This window comes from Sinohyriopsis cumingii, chromosome 14 (assembly GCF_028554795.1).
Source record: "Sinohyriopsis cumingii isolate HCF-2022 chromosome 14, ASM2855479v2, whole genome shotgun sequence".
Classification (NCBI taxonomy): domain Eukaryota; kingdom Metazoa; phylum Mollusca; class Bivalvia; order Unionida; family Unionidae; genus Sinohyriopsis; species Sinohyriopsis cumingii.
In genome coordinates, this window is record NC_142974.1 from 49,229,569 (window position 1) to 49,245,183 (window position 15,615).

The 15,615-nt window shown below is 44.7% G+C and overlaps 1 protein-coding gene across 1 annotated transcript in view; it reads right to left on the reverse strand.

The window, feature by feature from the left end:
• The window catches only part of LOC149783747 (uncharacterized), a 70,248-nt gene that overhangs the window by 9,500 nt on the left and 45,133 nt on the right, over window positions 1–15,615 (reverse strand). The gene's annotated exons all lie outside the window — the stretch shown is intronic.

Sequence of the window (15,615 nt, forward strand, 5' to 3'; positions counted from 1 at the left end):
TCATAAACTTCCACATCAAATTTATTTTGATTGGGAAGGACATTGAGGACTTGGGTCGTGTGAATCATTTCTACTAAAGCCACTTCCCAATGGGCTTCGTGATCTAAGGGGATGGCTTGGGGTAATTTGGCCGTGTAACAGCACAACGTGTTGTGGGGAAACACTTCCATGGAACTGTCACTGGGTAAAGTTAAGTAAAATTGGTTTTCGTGACTCATAATTCCAGAGTTATGTGGCTCTCCGAGGGGTTACTGGACGTCAGAGGCGTGTCTCCGTCTAAAATGGGGTTCTGATTGTGGTTGGAGTGGTGACTGACACTGGCACTGGACACAAGGTTCCCGTGGTTCCCGTTCGAGGAGAATTTCAGGGAGGGATTGGGAAGCAGGTAACCGATGCAACTGCTCAATAAAATGGTCCACAATTGTTTGTCTCCTTGTTGCAAACTCAAATTGGCGATGGCTGCCCCGATGACACAATACACCACGAAGATTTGGCAGAAAAAGACGATTTGCGTTTTAGGCACACGTTCTCCACACCACACCCACAAGGGTTATTTTTGTAAATCTTGAACAGAAGAACTAGGTGAAGAAGGAGTGGTCGACGTAGCTGCATCTGCTGTGTGAAAGGGCATGATGATCACTTCCTTTTATAGTCGATGACTTGCGAAGCGTCGATCCAAGAATCAAAACTGGGTGGATATCCTTTCCAACGTACTTTCATTTCTTTGACACGTCGTTTGCCCACTTTACGGGTTCTGCGTTCGAGAATGCTTTCGATGTCGTACACGTCGTCTTCTTTTTTGGTGACACGTTGTAACTCGGGCAAATAAAACGTTCCTTTGAGAACTTCTCCGTTCATGTCTTCCAAATTATAGACGGCAGGATGACGGCCATGCACTCGTCCAGTGACACGAAACAATTCGGTCGTCCAGTTAGGTAAGTAACCTTTGTCGAAAGTGCGTTTGGTTTTGCCAATGCGCACCCAATCTCCTACGGCCTACATTCCACTTTTCTTGGGGACAGCCCTCGTCGGGGACGTACCGAACAGGCGCTCAAACACCAGCACTTCGTTGTCGGGAGTCACGTCTTGCGGGGCACGTCCGATGCTTCGATGGTAAGATTGGTTGTACGCTTGCACCAGGTGCGGTAAGATGTCGATGTACTTCAGAGTGTGGTGATGCGTAAAATATTTCCACATGCGTTCTTTCAAAGTGCGTTGAAAACGTTCCACGATGCTGGCTTTGGTTTCGGGATTCTCGGTGGTAAAAAAATGAATGTCACGTTTCTTTAATTCTTTTTGGAAAGCTTGGTTCAGAAATTCGGTGCCTTTGTCTGTTTTTTATCGGAGAGGGTGACGACCGCTTTGTTTCAACACCCGTTGCAGGGCTCGCACTAACTCGCTGCTCGATTTGGAAGTCAAGGGCACGACCCAGGCAAATTTGGAAAAGACGTCGATGACACAAAACAAATATTTGTAGCCGCGATTGTAGCTGGCCAAATGAGAGACATCGGCTAAATCGGCTTGCCATGGATGATCGATGCCTTCCACTCGGGTGCGACTTCTGGCAAACTTGCGTCGAATGGGTTTGTGTAAAGTGTAGGTAGCTTGTTCTTGTAACCATCGTTGCACTTGAGGTAAACGGAGACTTTTCAGTCGAGTTTTGGCAGCACGATACAATTTTTGAACTCCTGCGTAACCTGCAGGATGGGAGGGATCGTAGTAAATGCTGGCTAAGACTTTTTCCATTTTTTATTTTGTGTTTGTGTGTTAATAAGTCACCCACTCTTCGGTGATGCTACTTTGGGTGGGTCGAAAGGGTGGTTTGGAAACGGATTTACGTGTCCGATGGGCTACGGGAGTAGAAGTCGAAGGTAGTGGTGGTGGAGGTGGAGGTGGCAATGGAATGGCTTTGGTTTTCTTTTCTTTTTTCGCTTCTGGTTTCCCTTCTTTCTTTTTCACTTCTGTCGAAGGAGGCGTGGACATCATCTTTTTAACCCAAGCTTTCATTTCTTCTCGTTGGGGTGTGGGGGACGGGGTCAACAAGGATGCTGCAATCTTACTCGAAATGGGAGCTGCTGACGGTGTTTGAAACACCTCTCGCATCTCTTCTTCCTCAGGTCTTCGTGGGGTAGCATCTCTGGTGACCCCTGGGGATGGTAGTAGTGGTGGTGGTGGTGGTAATGATGATGATGGTGCTGGACTTTTCATCAAGGTATTAAAATCTTTCAGAGTGGGTAGAGCTGTTTCGTCTAAAGCTTTCTGGTGAAAGAGTTGCAGTCGTTGCAAGAGTTGACCGTACTTTTGCGATTTTTCTGTTTCGGACAAATCTTGGCGATCCATCAAGGACTGCAATTCGTGTTCTGACTGGGACATCTCGCTCAATTTGGGATTGGGAGGTAAATGCGGGGTGCGTTGTTCTTGCCACCGATGGTATTCCATCCATCGTTTGTAAGGCACTAAAGCTAGTTTTCGTCCTTCCATGGGGTTGTCAGGGGTCGATTCTGAGATCTTGGGACTTCCGAGGGTCTTTTTATCTTGCTCCCACCAGTCCTCCCAACATGGTTCCCAAGACTCATTTCAGTATGGGGCCTAGCAAGAGAGGTAAAATGCCTCCACGTTGGACCAACATCTTTTTTTGACGAATGGGAATTTTCTTTTGAACCATTTTCCGAAGAACGTAACGATGTTTGCCTAAGCATTGTTTCTGGTGTTTGGACAAAGGGATCGTGCCTTTCAAAACGTTCAAACAACATTCGCACACGGTATCGATGACCTCTTTGGAGGCCGTTTGAATGAGTTTTTTTCGTAGGGGTGGAGAAGCTTTGGACAGGACAGATAACATGTCCCCATGTTTGGCTAAACGTGGTGGTAGTCCTTTCCTTTTCTTTCCTTGGGGTTTTCTGGAGGGTGACATCTTTGCTTGTGGGTTCCTGGACATTCACCAAACAGACACTAACGTCGATGACTTAACACACACCCTTTTATCTTTTTTTGGGACTATCGCTTTGTCATAAAGGTGACAATGTTTTTCCCAAAATCGCCAAGGAATCCTCCCCTTTGTTGACGCCTCTTTTTCTTGGAACGACTGCGTCTTTTCTTAGGGTAACGTCGATGCTTGGCTAAGCGCTTTGTCGGATGACGCGTCTGCCTTTGTCTCTTTCTTTTGTGGCTTCTTGGAGGTGACATCTTTTACAAGTTCACTGATACCCCGACTTTGTCACAGGCCTTTTTTATACTGGAACTCGTCGCCACTGATTGTCTTTACGTTTTATCAGTTTGAGGACAGGCATGACACGTTGTGCAGGGGTACGCAACGGACTAAATCGAGCCAGTTCTTGCTTGGACAAATCCAGTAAACTTTGTAACATGCCCGATCTTTCATGGACTTTGATTTTGGGAGAAGGTACTTTGTGAGCAGCAGCCACTGCCGCTAAATGGGAGGGTCCTGCTACTGGGGAAGTTCTTTTGGGGGTCATCAACGGAGACGTTCTTGGTGTGATCAACGTCTCCAAGTACTCTTCAGTTCCTGGTGACATCAACGGAGAAGTGGACAAACCCGAGGCTGCCGGAGACGCAGTCACCGCTGTGGCAGGTCGTGGTTTGCGAGTGTAAGGTTGCCTCCTGGCCGAAGTGCCTCTCTTGCGACTAGTTTTCTTCTGTGGACTTTTCTTTTTCTGGGGACTTTTCCTCTGTTTCCTTTTCTGGGGGCTTCTTTTCTTTTTCCGGGGTGGTGGTGTCTGGTAAGAGGAGGGTCCCGCCACTGGAGAAGTTATTCTTCTTGGGGACCTGGTCTTTTTCTTTTTCTTCTTGGGGCTTCCTTGGACTTTTGTCTTGGGGATAACTTTGGGGGCATTAGGATCCCATCTTAAGAGTGAACGAATGATGACCCCTCCTAGAGTACCGCTCCCTCCAGGTTTCAAAATGATTTGGTTTTTGGTTTGAGTGTCGATGCGGGGATCGGCCAGTTGGACCAAAGCGACTTTGTTTCGATCGAAAAAGCGTTGGGTTTGATGAGGAATCTGAATGATTCCTTGGAGTATTTGACGTGCCGTCACCGTGAACCATCGTAAGACTTCTTTGAGACTAGCTTCTAAGACACGAGCTCGTGTTTGTGGATCTTTTTCTCGACTGATGCCATACAAGGCACGAATCAATTTGACGGGAAGATGCGACTGAAGGGACGTCATGTTCACACTGTGTGTGAGACAGACGAAAAAGGGTCTGAGGTTTTTATAGATTTTTTATGTGGAGTGAAGTTAACTCGAGGACGGAGACGTGTACAGGACAGGCCCTCCGTCTTGGCACCAGTGGTGAAACAAGTGGGTACGAAATCGCAAATCCTCGGGGGTTGTAGGTTTCAAATCGACGAGTAAATAGGCGTGTGGCGTTTGAGTGGCATCGTCTTACGCCTGAGTCAGCCAAGGCGTTCCTAACTGTTTGGCTAAGACTTGCACTTGCGATTTATCTCGAGGGCTTTTAAACAAGACCACGTAATGCGCATTGAGACTGATGGTGCGATGGGCTTTACTTTGTTGAAACAAATTTTGGGTGATGTAAATGACACTGGCATTACGGTGATGCCCTTTGCGCGTGAACCACAGTTTAATTTCTTCTTCGTCTTCTCCTAACATGTCGTCGAAAATGACCAAATGGGTTTGACGGGAGTCAGAGACGATACCGTCGTCTTCTTTAGGAATGCCTTCCACAAACACGATGGAATCGCCTTGACTTTCTCGCAAGAGGTTGTACGCCGATTGCCACTCTTTGTAACACCACACGATCCGTTGAGGTGGCCGATCGATCAAATGATGTTTATGTTCGATCAAACGTTTGACGAATTCGGTTTTGCCTGAACCGCTAGGTCCAGCAATGAGCGTGTTAAAGGGATGGCGAAGATACAAAGCCTCCCAACTGGCACGATCTAAGTGTTCGTCGATGACTTTGACAGTAGAGGAAGAGGGAGCAGAGACAGTAGAGGTAGCCATGGTGTGAGAAATGTCACTTGTGACACGAAAAACAAACAAGACAAGAGTTTATATACTTTTTTCAGAACACGTTTATTGAATGTTTTTTTTTCAAACATGAATACGAAAGACAAAAATACATAAAAGCCAAAGGCTTAAGTACAACAATAAAAGGCACATGATAACTACGAACGTGGAATAAACACAAGTGTCTGTACAACAATCACATGTTTTGGGTAATGTTCTAACCAGTTCTATAGTAGGGGGTAAGGTCACACAAGTGTCCTCCCGAAAGGGTCTTTTAGGTCTGTCCACGACAGTCCTGTCCTGGGTGACGGGTTCTTCTGGCACCGTCACTAACACGGGTTGAAAAGTAACTTTTTTTCTTGAACAACTTTCGTGCATACTGGGCCACTTCTTGGGTCCAAGCCTCAAAACCCCATTCTTTCCAGGCACGGACATCTGTCCAATGGGGATGTAAGTCACAAGCTACACACACATCGTCATACACGTCTTGGGTAGCTAAAAGTTGACGAATCTTTTTTTCCTGTTGAGGTCGAGAAGTATCCAGATGAAAACGCAAGGCTTTGAGCAAAAGGAGTTTTTCGTGACCATTTAAGGCCATTGAGGTGGTAAGTACTGATCGTAAAGAGTCCACAAAGAATCGGCTGGTAAACGAAATCCCAGAAAACAAGTCACTAAGACACACACCACTTGTCGTCCCAAATTGAATGGATAAAATTCTTGTAATAATTGATGATAATGATCCACGGTTTGAATATGATCATTGAGTTCCTTCCATGGAATCTGTTGAATGACATGTGACATAAATCGTGGCATGGCAGCCTGTTTTTATATTCTCTTTTTTTCGGATGCAATACACGTACTTTCTAGCCAGAGATCTTCGTTCTCCAGTAAGGAATCTCAATCTTGCATACTGTAACCGAAACGTCAGAGTTCGTTTAGAAGTTTCCTCTTCCGCTAAGTAGATTCCACGTAACAAATGTTGGTAATCCTTTAACTTGTCTTCCTAACAATGCGTTGCACTAGGTTAATCTCGAAGTAACCATAATCATGAACATGTCGATCATTAGCGACCTCAAAGTTTTGAACAATGTCTGACCATTGAAAGAATTTCTGACGAATCAGTTCTCTTATACCATTCAGGTACCAGTGGTTAAAGATCTGGTGACGTAACGGATGCAATTGTTCTTTACGTTTGACTTGTATTTTGACCAGCTCTCGGTAAATGCATTCTCTCAATTCCACAGGCAAGGCACGAATGTTCTCTAGCAAAGTATCCATGAATAGGTCATACTAAATCCTCTTTGGTCTGACACAAGAAATGTACTCTTTGCACAAACATGGTTTCACTTCAGTGTCGAATTTAAATCGTTGAGTTACTAATCTACACATTACAATTCGTTCAGAAGTTTCCTCTTTCACTAAGTTGACATTGTGTTCAAGATGTTGGTAATTCGTTAACTCTTCCTCTGGAATTCGATGCAGTACGTTTACAATGATGTAACTACAATCGTCCATACCAAACCAATCCTTTTTAAAACTAGAGGATCGTTGATCAATGTCAGTCCGATGGAACACTTTCAATTGAATCAATCCTTGTATAGCCTTCAGGTACCAGTGGTTCAAACACCGGTGACGTAACGGATGCAATTGTTCTTTACGTTTCACTTGTATTTTAACCAGTTCTCGATAAATGCGTTCTCTCAACTCCACAGGCAAAGCACGAATGTTCTCTTGTAAAGTATCCATGAACAGATTATTATGGTAAGAAGTTACTTCAATGTCTCGGTCCCACTAAAGGTAAGTAATGACAATTCGGTGACCATCGAGCATGTTCAACGTAGGCCGAATCTTGCGGTTCCCAGTGGTGAAGTGACACACCGCAACTGAAGCACTTGACTTTGTCTCCTTCGCCCAAGTAGAAAAATCCCGCTCTGGCTAATTCTTCGAGGGTCGGTCCTCCCAGATACTTAGGCCATTTTCCTTTGAACGATTGAAGACGATTTTCAAAGTCGCAGTATTCCGACAAACGCACAGGAAACGAATATTCGTCTTTCACAGGTTCGTTTCGATGAGGGTTGGGTGACATGAACAGGAGTTTGCTCAGGGCTGGATGACATCCGTAGGGAGGTAAACGTTAAGGTCGACATTCCCCTTTAAACCCGGTAAAATGTCTAAGAGGACGAGCGGCATCACTTTCGCATCCCTCAGGTTTGACACGCACAGCATCACTTTCCATGATAGGGGTAGGGACACTAAAGTTCCCATGATGCTTTACGGCATCGCTCAGGTCACAACGTACAGCATCGTACCCATCGCAAGGCTCACAATCGCACTCGTCTGCAAACTCCGTTACGCAATTACAATGGTAACCACATGGACAATCGCAGTTTCCTTCCGGACATTTTCCGTCGCAATGCCTGTGTCTTATCCATCCAGTATTAGTCACACTAGAGGAAGATACAACTTTTTTACAATCCCCAAACTGGAACGATGTCTCTTTCAAAGTATTCATCTTGTTCGCTCGGTCTTGGTAGTCACAATGAACTATCGATCTTGACCATAGCCCCCTTTTTATACTAGTCTCAATGCAGTCTCCAGCTTGTACATGTTTCCTTTTTTACGTTTTTTCTGTCTTGATCTGGAAGGTACCGTCTCTAAGGTACCGTCAACATTGTACCGTAGTGTGATGGGTGGAAAAGCCATAGAAAGGTAAGGGCAATGCGGAGACCATCGAGTATGCTCCAGAATAGCTGAATCTTTATAGATACATAGATCCATTCGTAACTTCAGTCCGCAAGCGAAACACTGTACCTCGTATCCCAATCCTGACTCAGGTCCCAAGTAGACAAATCCTGTTCTAGCTAAAACATGCGAAGAAGGTAATCCTTCCCTATCCGTAGGCCATTTCTGAAACGTGTCCAATCGACGGGCACAATCACAATAGTCAGGTAAGAAGACTGGAAAATGGTAGGGTTTGAACTTGGAGTTCTCATCGGGTTTCTCACTCGATTCTTGCTGTGGCGAAGTCATCTTTCTAGTGGGGTAACTATCCTCTTACAACCAATGTTTTACACCAACGTGTCCATACGGCAAAGTAAAGTGGTTGGGTAGTCGCACTCGCTTCTGATACACGATTTGATAGACTTTTTCCAAGGGTCGACTGACGATGTGGTGAGTGGGTAAACGTACAATCTTGTTCGGCTGGTAGGTGGTCACTTTAAAGTTTCCATCCTCTCCCGATTGCAAGGCTTCTTTCAATACCCCAAAGTTGACCACTCGACTGGTACGATGATTCAGAGTCAGTCCTTTCACTTTACACGTCGTGTGCACTTCTCTTTGTTTGTCACGGTATTCGTAGCCGTAATTTTTGGGACCACCACTGACGAAACTTAGAATCTTGTCGTCGGGATGCTCGTCTGTCCAGGCTCCTAAACGGTCTCCTTCGATGTCAGGGTGATGTTGAATCGGGTGATGGATGTAAATGCAACTGTCCGTGTCAAAGTACAGGACGCGTTCTTCTAACAGTTCTAAAGCTTCGTACAATTTTAAGCGAGCATGAGCTGTCACGCAAGCCGCAATGATGACATTTCCAAAAGGGTCGTCTTGTACAAAGTCCAGATTTTCTTCCTAATTGACCAAGATCAAATCCTCTCGAACGACGTCCACGTGTTTCATGTATTTGGTTTTGTCGTGAATCATCTGGAAGTAGCGGGAAGGTTCTGTCAAATATTCCGTCTTGGGTAAACACGGTCGTTGTGCCATTTTACCCCACAAGCAATTTAACATCACTTTGGCAAACGATCGCCTGCCTTCGTTTTTCTCGATGTGGTCTAAAGTGATGCCTTCTTGTTCGTAGTATTTCTCTTTGAATTGTATTTGGTCTTCGGGAGTGTGACACCAGGACGGATAGCCGCTGGCTTCTTGCTTCAGTTTCAAAAAGACATCCACGTAGTCGGCGAAAATGCCTTTCTGACTGGGGTCACCCTTGTGGTATTGTTGTGTCTTGGGAAAGTGACAAATTTCGTACACTTCTAACAGTTGGTATCCCATGTCCAGAGCTTTGAACAATTCTACGCTGACCCAGGTTCCCGTCAAGGCCCGTTCTTCCTGGCTGTGCTGACAAGGTTGGTCTTGGTTGCACGTTTCGGCACAAGTACGGCACAAGGGAAACATCAGTTTGCCTTGACAATGGTGAGGTAAGACGGGATGGTATAGGTTCGTGGGAGGCAGAACTTTGCACTTGATTAAGCCTTCGTATTGTCGAATGTTGACCAGGTCGATGTGTTCCGTGAACAATTGCGGGTGCCCTACAGGAAAGCGACAATATTTGCACACGTAGGGATACAGCGAACACACGTCCAAGTATTTGATTTCTTCTCCTTTCTCTTCGTCGGCTTGGTACAGCAAACAGGTGGCATTGGTCCTTCCTCCGTACAAACTATCCCTCGGGTTCAGCGGGTCCATGAACTGGTAACTTTCCACGAGACGTTTAAACTCGGAATCGGTTTTCAAACGGTGATCGTACTCGTGTTCCCACATTTCCACCACTTGGTATCCTTGCTGTTCTAACTTCAAGCGTCGCTGACAAGTGTCCTGGTACAAGTCTTCCATGGTCCGTTGTAAAAACTGATTTTTAGTGTCACGGTCAGGGTAGCAGACGGGACATCCGTGAAATAAGCAGCCGTTAAACTCGTACACGATCTTGGGGTTTTCTAAGTCCCAGCCATCGACCGAATACGTTCCGATGGTCTTTTCGCCTCCTCCGTTGCGGGCATGCTGAATCCATTTGTCTTCCTTGTCGCACAAGTAATGTAACCAACGTAGGGCTTTGACCGAGTATTGACGCTTGACATAGTGGGTCGTTTGAGGACTGATGACAGACACGGTGTTTTCAGGCATGAATCGTTGTCGATACACTAAGGAACACGCTTTGGCAATGGTGCAAGCTTCTTTCAAAGGATCGACCCCTCCGTGTTCCATGAACAGTTCTCGAAATTTTCCACAGCAACGTCGTAAAATGTCCACGTCGGAACGACAATACTTTAACATTTCTTCCTGAAAGTCGAAAGGGTCCGAGGCGTGAGCCTGGTACCAAACGTAGAAAGCTTCTCGTTGTTCGGTACGCATGTTGTCGGGGTCGTAATAGTGAGCCTCAGGCAAATGGGGTAGAACGGCATGTTGATTGGCTTCCGTATTGAAAAAGTGAGGAAAGTACCCTTTAGCCATTTCTGTCATTCCAAACGTTTTAGGCATTCGACTCAAAGGCATGGCCAAATAGCTCATCGAATCTTTAAACTGTACTTGTCCCACTTGCATGAAAATGATTTTGGCTCCGTTCAAAGTCACTTTAGGACGTTCGGTGCCTTGTTCTGTATAGTATCTCAAAAGAAACTGTCCATCGTATCCGGAGAAATTGTGAGCCATCACCGTGGCATGACGATGACAATCTCCGTAACGTTCGATGTCCTCTTGGCTCCACGTCTTGTCGATGGGGTCTAAGACCCATTGGGCAAAATCGGCTAACGTGTTCGGCCCCCGAAAGATTTTTTCACGCCCTCCAGGAATCTTGCTGCAGTGAGGGCAATGACTGAAGATAGGTTCTTGAATGCACTTCTCGCACGCTCGATGAGCCACGCAGAAATTAGGAATGTGAATGCCGGTCTCTTGCATGCATTCGAAATCGAAAAAGATGAAATTGCCTTTCTTCTTGTGACCGTCCTCTTTCTCTGGTGGGGGTTGGTATTTTTGCACGTAGCATTGGTGTTCCAAGTCCACGATGTGGTGACAAATGTGACATTTTTTCTCTCCTCGACATACGTGTGCCGTGGCCTTACTGGTACGTATGACTTGTTCACACGTAGGGCACAATCTCAGCAGTTGACAAGCACATTTCTGTTGTGAACCTTGTGTTTTCAGATGTTGTTGGTAACAGGTAGGACTGACAAACGTGCGCTGACAAGTTGAACAAGGCACTGGTTTTTCCCTTAGACAGGGTGGAGAGGCCAAACATCCTAAGCATTTCCATCCACAATGTTTGTGTTGCTCTCGATTATTATAACCATAGTCACATTTCTCACAATAATAAACATATCCCAGGAATCCAGTGATACTGGTAATGGTATCGAAATGTTCATCGTGATAATAGACATGAATGTATTTTCCGTCCTTAAAGTCTTGGCCTCGAAACAACAGAGACCCGCGCATTTCTTGAGGGTGCACTTTCAAGGTGTATCGTGGAGCTAGGACATCTTGCAATTTTTGCATCTCAGGAATGCCACAGGGTGTGTCTTTGGACAGTCCGGCTTGTTGCAACAGGAGTTCTGCTTCGTTTCGTTGTTTGGCTCGATTGGAACGTTGAATAGTGTTCCAGGTTCTTTTCCATTCTACCGTGTCGTTCTTGTTGGCATAGGTTCGTCCCACCACGATGGCTCGGGCTAAACACATCTGGTCTTGAGGGTTGTTAATTCGGACGAGACTTGTTTTGGTGTTGCGAAGGTCGTCCACCAATAACATCTTTTTGCGTCCTGTCCCTTGAGGTAGAGAGACGTGAGCCATTTTCAGTGTGGCTTTACCATCGGTGATGTCAAACTGGTCATTAGATTGTTGTACGTGTTGAATCTTGTCCATGATTTTGGAAGGAGTTAGTTCTGCGGGTCTGCTAAACTCGATCCAAACAGGGGATTTCAAACCGTCGTGATCTATGGATAGTGTCAAGCGATCGTCTTCTTTGGGTTGACATTGTCGCTTGAGTGCGGTGAGCAAAGAATCCCACATCTCGGTGATAAACCCTTCTGCTTTCTCCAAGGGTACGTCGGACTTGAAATCTTTAAACTTCACCGTGTAGGTGTAAGCCGTGGTTCTAAATTTTCTAGAGGAGCGCCTTTCCGTCTCTCGAATGGAATAGTATTTTTCAGGGTTGACTAAGGGTGGTGAACTTGGTTTAGAGGTTTCAAATTCTGGTTCACTCATGTCCTCTTCAAAATCACTGGCATGAATTTGTGCCAAGATTTCAGCCCTGGTACGAGGCGATAGATCACGTTTCTGCCTCTTACTTTCTTCTTCTTTCTTCTCGAATGAATTAGATCGTTTCATCTTGAAAGCAAAAAGTCAAATGACTCAAGTTCAAACACCATGAGCTACTTTATAGTCATAGCAGACCAGCGTATATCAAAGGGTGTGTGTCTTGTCCTTTCACTATTCATTTCACTCTCAAGCCGAGCACAACGATGGAAGAGACTACCCAGATGGAACGTTTCGTCAGAGCTTTGCGAGGGGTCATTAGAAAATTCTCTTCAGACCAGCCGACGGACTACTCTCCTTCCTTTCGAGATAAAAGTCAAGATACTTGCTATATCTGTCAGAAGAAAGGGCATTGGTCTTCAGAGTGTCCAGACCGTCAAAAAAGAACAAAAACAGGGACTAAAAAAGACAAAAGTCAAGATACCTGTTATTATTGTAAAGAAAAAGGACATTGGTCTCCAGATTGCCCAAAACAGAAACAAGTGGAGTCAAAAGAAAAGAGGAATTCTTCAGAAGAAGAGAGGGATTCTTCAGAGGAAGAAGAGGAAGAAAGAAGACAATTCTATTTAGAAGAGGCAAAGAAACAGGAGAAGAAGAAAAGAAGAAGGGAAGAAAATGAGGAAAAGACGGTGAAGAAATTTAAAAAACAGAGAGACTAAACAAGGAGACAGAAGAAGTCAATGAACTTTTAATTAAAGTGTTATATTGTGAATTGGATTGTAACAGTGGAGAAAAGAATAAATTAATGATATAAGGTAAGTGTCTTTGAGTTTTGATTTTAAAATAAGAAGCTACACTCACGCACTCATACACAGACACGTACTATAAGGGTAAAATGGGTGGTTTTTTTTTTTTTTTTGAGTTATTGGCAAATTGAAAGGCTATCTCTTTTCGAGAAATGTGGGTGGCCCTGAAAAGGGCCTTTTTTCTTTATGGTGTAGGGGTGAGTTTAAGCAATCAACTTTAACTGCCTTAAGCCTTTGCCACGGCCAAGGCCTACTTCTGGACTGCGTAATGTTGATGATGATGATGATAATGATTGGGTTGAAATCACTAAGGGTGGTACGGTAGGCTTAGTCACAGGGTTGACGTGTTTAGCTCGGGAAGGTCGTATTCTCTTCGGTCGTAATAAAGAAGTCTGATACATTTGTTTCAGACTTCTTAACTCCGCTAAAATGTCCAACAGTACCGTAACCGTTTGATTTTCACCCTCTTGTTTCTTTGCTGCTACTTCTTCTTGCTGTTGTTGCTGTTGTTTTTTTCTTACCTCTTCTTCTTGCTGCTGTTGCTGTAGGAGAAAAGCCTGTTCCGCTTCCTTTTGTCGTTGTATAAATTTCTCCAATTCTTCTTTCTGTCTCTGTCTAAAATTCTCCACTTGCGGTAATGAAGAAGGTAACGCAGGTTCCGGAACAAATTCTTGCGAGGAGAGAAAATCCACAAAATCCCAATTCACCTCTTCTGAAAGTAAGTCCGGGTTCCCTTGGGCAGTCTCCCCTGCTGGTGCACCCCAATGGATCGTTTTCTGAGTTTCCGTCATGTTGAATCACTGTCGCATAGATTGACTGCACACAAGCGCTAGCGAATCTATATAGACTACACGACGTCACAGACTGCTCTCTTCGGATTGGATGCGGGCTGACTGAATTTTGCAACGCGTGTTAGGATTGGTGAATGAACTCAATCCGTTTCAATCCTTCCTCTACCTATAAATAAGCGCAGTTCACTGCATTGATTCACCTGTTCTCGGCGCCTCAACATGTGGACCGATGTGCACTCTTCAACGCTTGTGTCAACGATGATGTTCAGGACGGACATGCTCATGTATGTCCGATCGAAGTGGACCATTGTCCACAGGACAAACACCAGCCTGTGGATACGTAGGATCTACGTTGAAAGACAAGGATGCCTGAAAAGAGTGCTAATTTACGGGCCAACAGTGAGACGCAGCCTAAGGACAAGAAGAAGACCAATGCGGTGCCATTTATGTTAATGAATACATTAACATAAACCCAAAGGCCCTTTTCAGGGCCAGCCATATTTCTCGAAAAGAGATAGCCTTTCCATTGCCTACCCCTTTTTTAAAAAAATTTAAAAAAAAAAAAAAATCCCATGTTCCATTCCCCTTGTCCCTAAACAAGCCCAAACTCTATTCCACATGTTCAATTCCCCTTGTACGTAGAGTGACCCACGATTTATTCCCATGTTAAATTCCCCTTGTACGTAGAGTGACCCACGATTTTTCGCCATGTTAAATTTCCATTGTACGTAGAGTGACCCAGGGGTCCCTGTAATGCTAATTCCCATTGTACGTAGGGTGACATCCATTACTACTAACAGATGGGTGACGTCACGTTACTTGACATTGGCATCAATTTGCACCAGGCGTTCTTTAAAGTGATATGTTCCGCTCCGCCCAGCATTTTATCCTGTTCTATGTCCCGCCCCGGCAGTCATTGTTTTATTCATATAGTTTCACCGCTGAACTATCTAAACTATCTAATCTTACACGCCCCGCCAAGCGTTATAGCCTTTCACTGTGAAACAGGGACAAGGGAAATGGAATAGGTGAGGTGACGTCACGGTACTATACATTAGCATCAATGTGGCAAGGAGCTGACCTCAATCGGGCAAAACAGCAAACAGTGACAGGAGACAGCGGGTAAGTTCAGGTAGTTCAGCGAGTAGCGGATGGTCGGAGAGTTCAACTAGTGCAGCGGGTAGAGGTAGAGGGTGGTGGGTAAATTCAGATAGTTACCGGTAGCGGGTTGCAGTGGATAGCGTGTGGCGGGTAAGTTCAGCTAGTTCATAAACTATACCAATAAAACAACGCTAGGCGGGAGCGGGACCTACGGGACATAAACATAGACATATACACTTAAAACATATACAACACCTAATCAATAAAATCGACTAAAAATGGTTAATCAAGAAAATAAATCTTTTCGAGACATATGAGTGGTCCCTAAAAAGGGCCTGTGGGTTTATTCTGTTTTCATACAAACACCAAATATACTTTCCACACAATGGAAAAGGGAAAAACAAACAAACAAGAAATATACTATCCACAGAAATACACACTCTACTATCCACACAAACGTACGCGCATGCATAAAAAACACACAAAGACACACTCTAATATCCACACAAACGTACGCGCACGCACACAAACCCCAACTATACTATACACACTCGAAAAGGAGAAGAAAATCCAAGCAAAATGTCTACTATCGGCACAAACGTACGCGAACTTATACAAATCCATAATATACTATCAAAAACCCCAATAAGTACTATCCACACACGGGAAGGAGAAAAAACAAAACAATATATACTATCTACACAAACGCACGCACACGAACACGTACATAAACCCCAAATATACTATCCGCACACTGGAAGAAGACAAAACAAACCCAAAATATACTAATCACAGAAACGTACAAAACCGAATACAAACACACACTCTACTATCGACCCAAACGTACGCGCATTCATACAAACACACAACACACACTCTCTACTATCCACACAAAATTACGAGAACAAATACTAACCCAAAATATACTATCAAAAACCTTAATATCTACTCTCCAGACACGGGAAG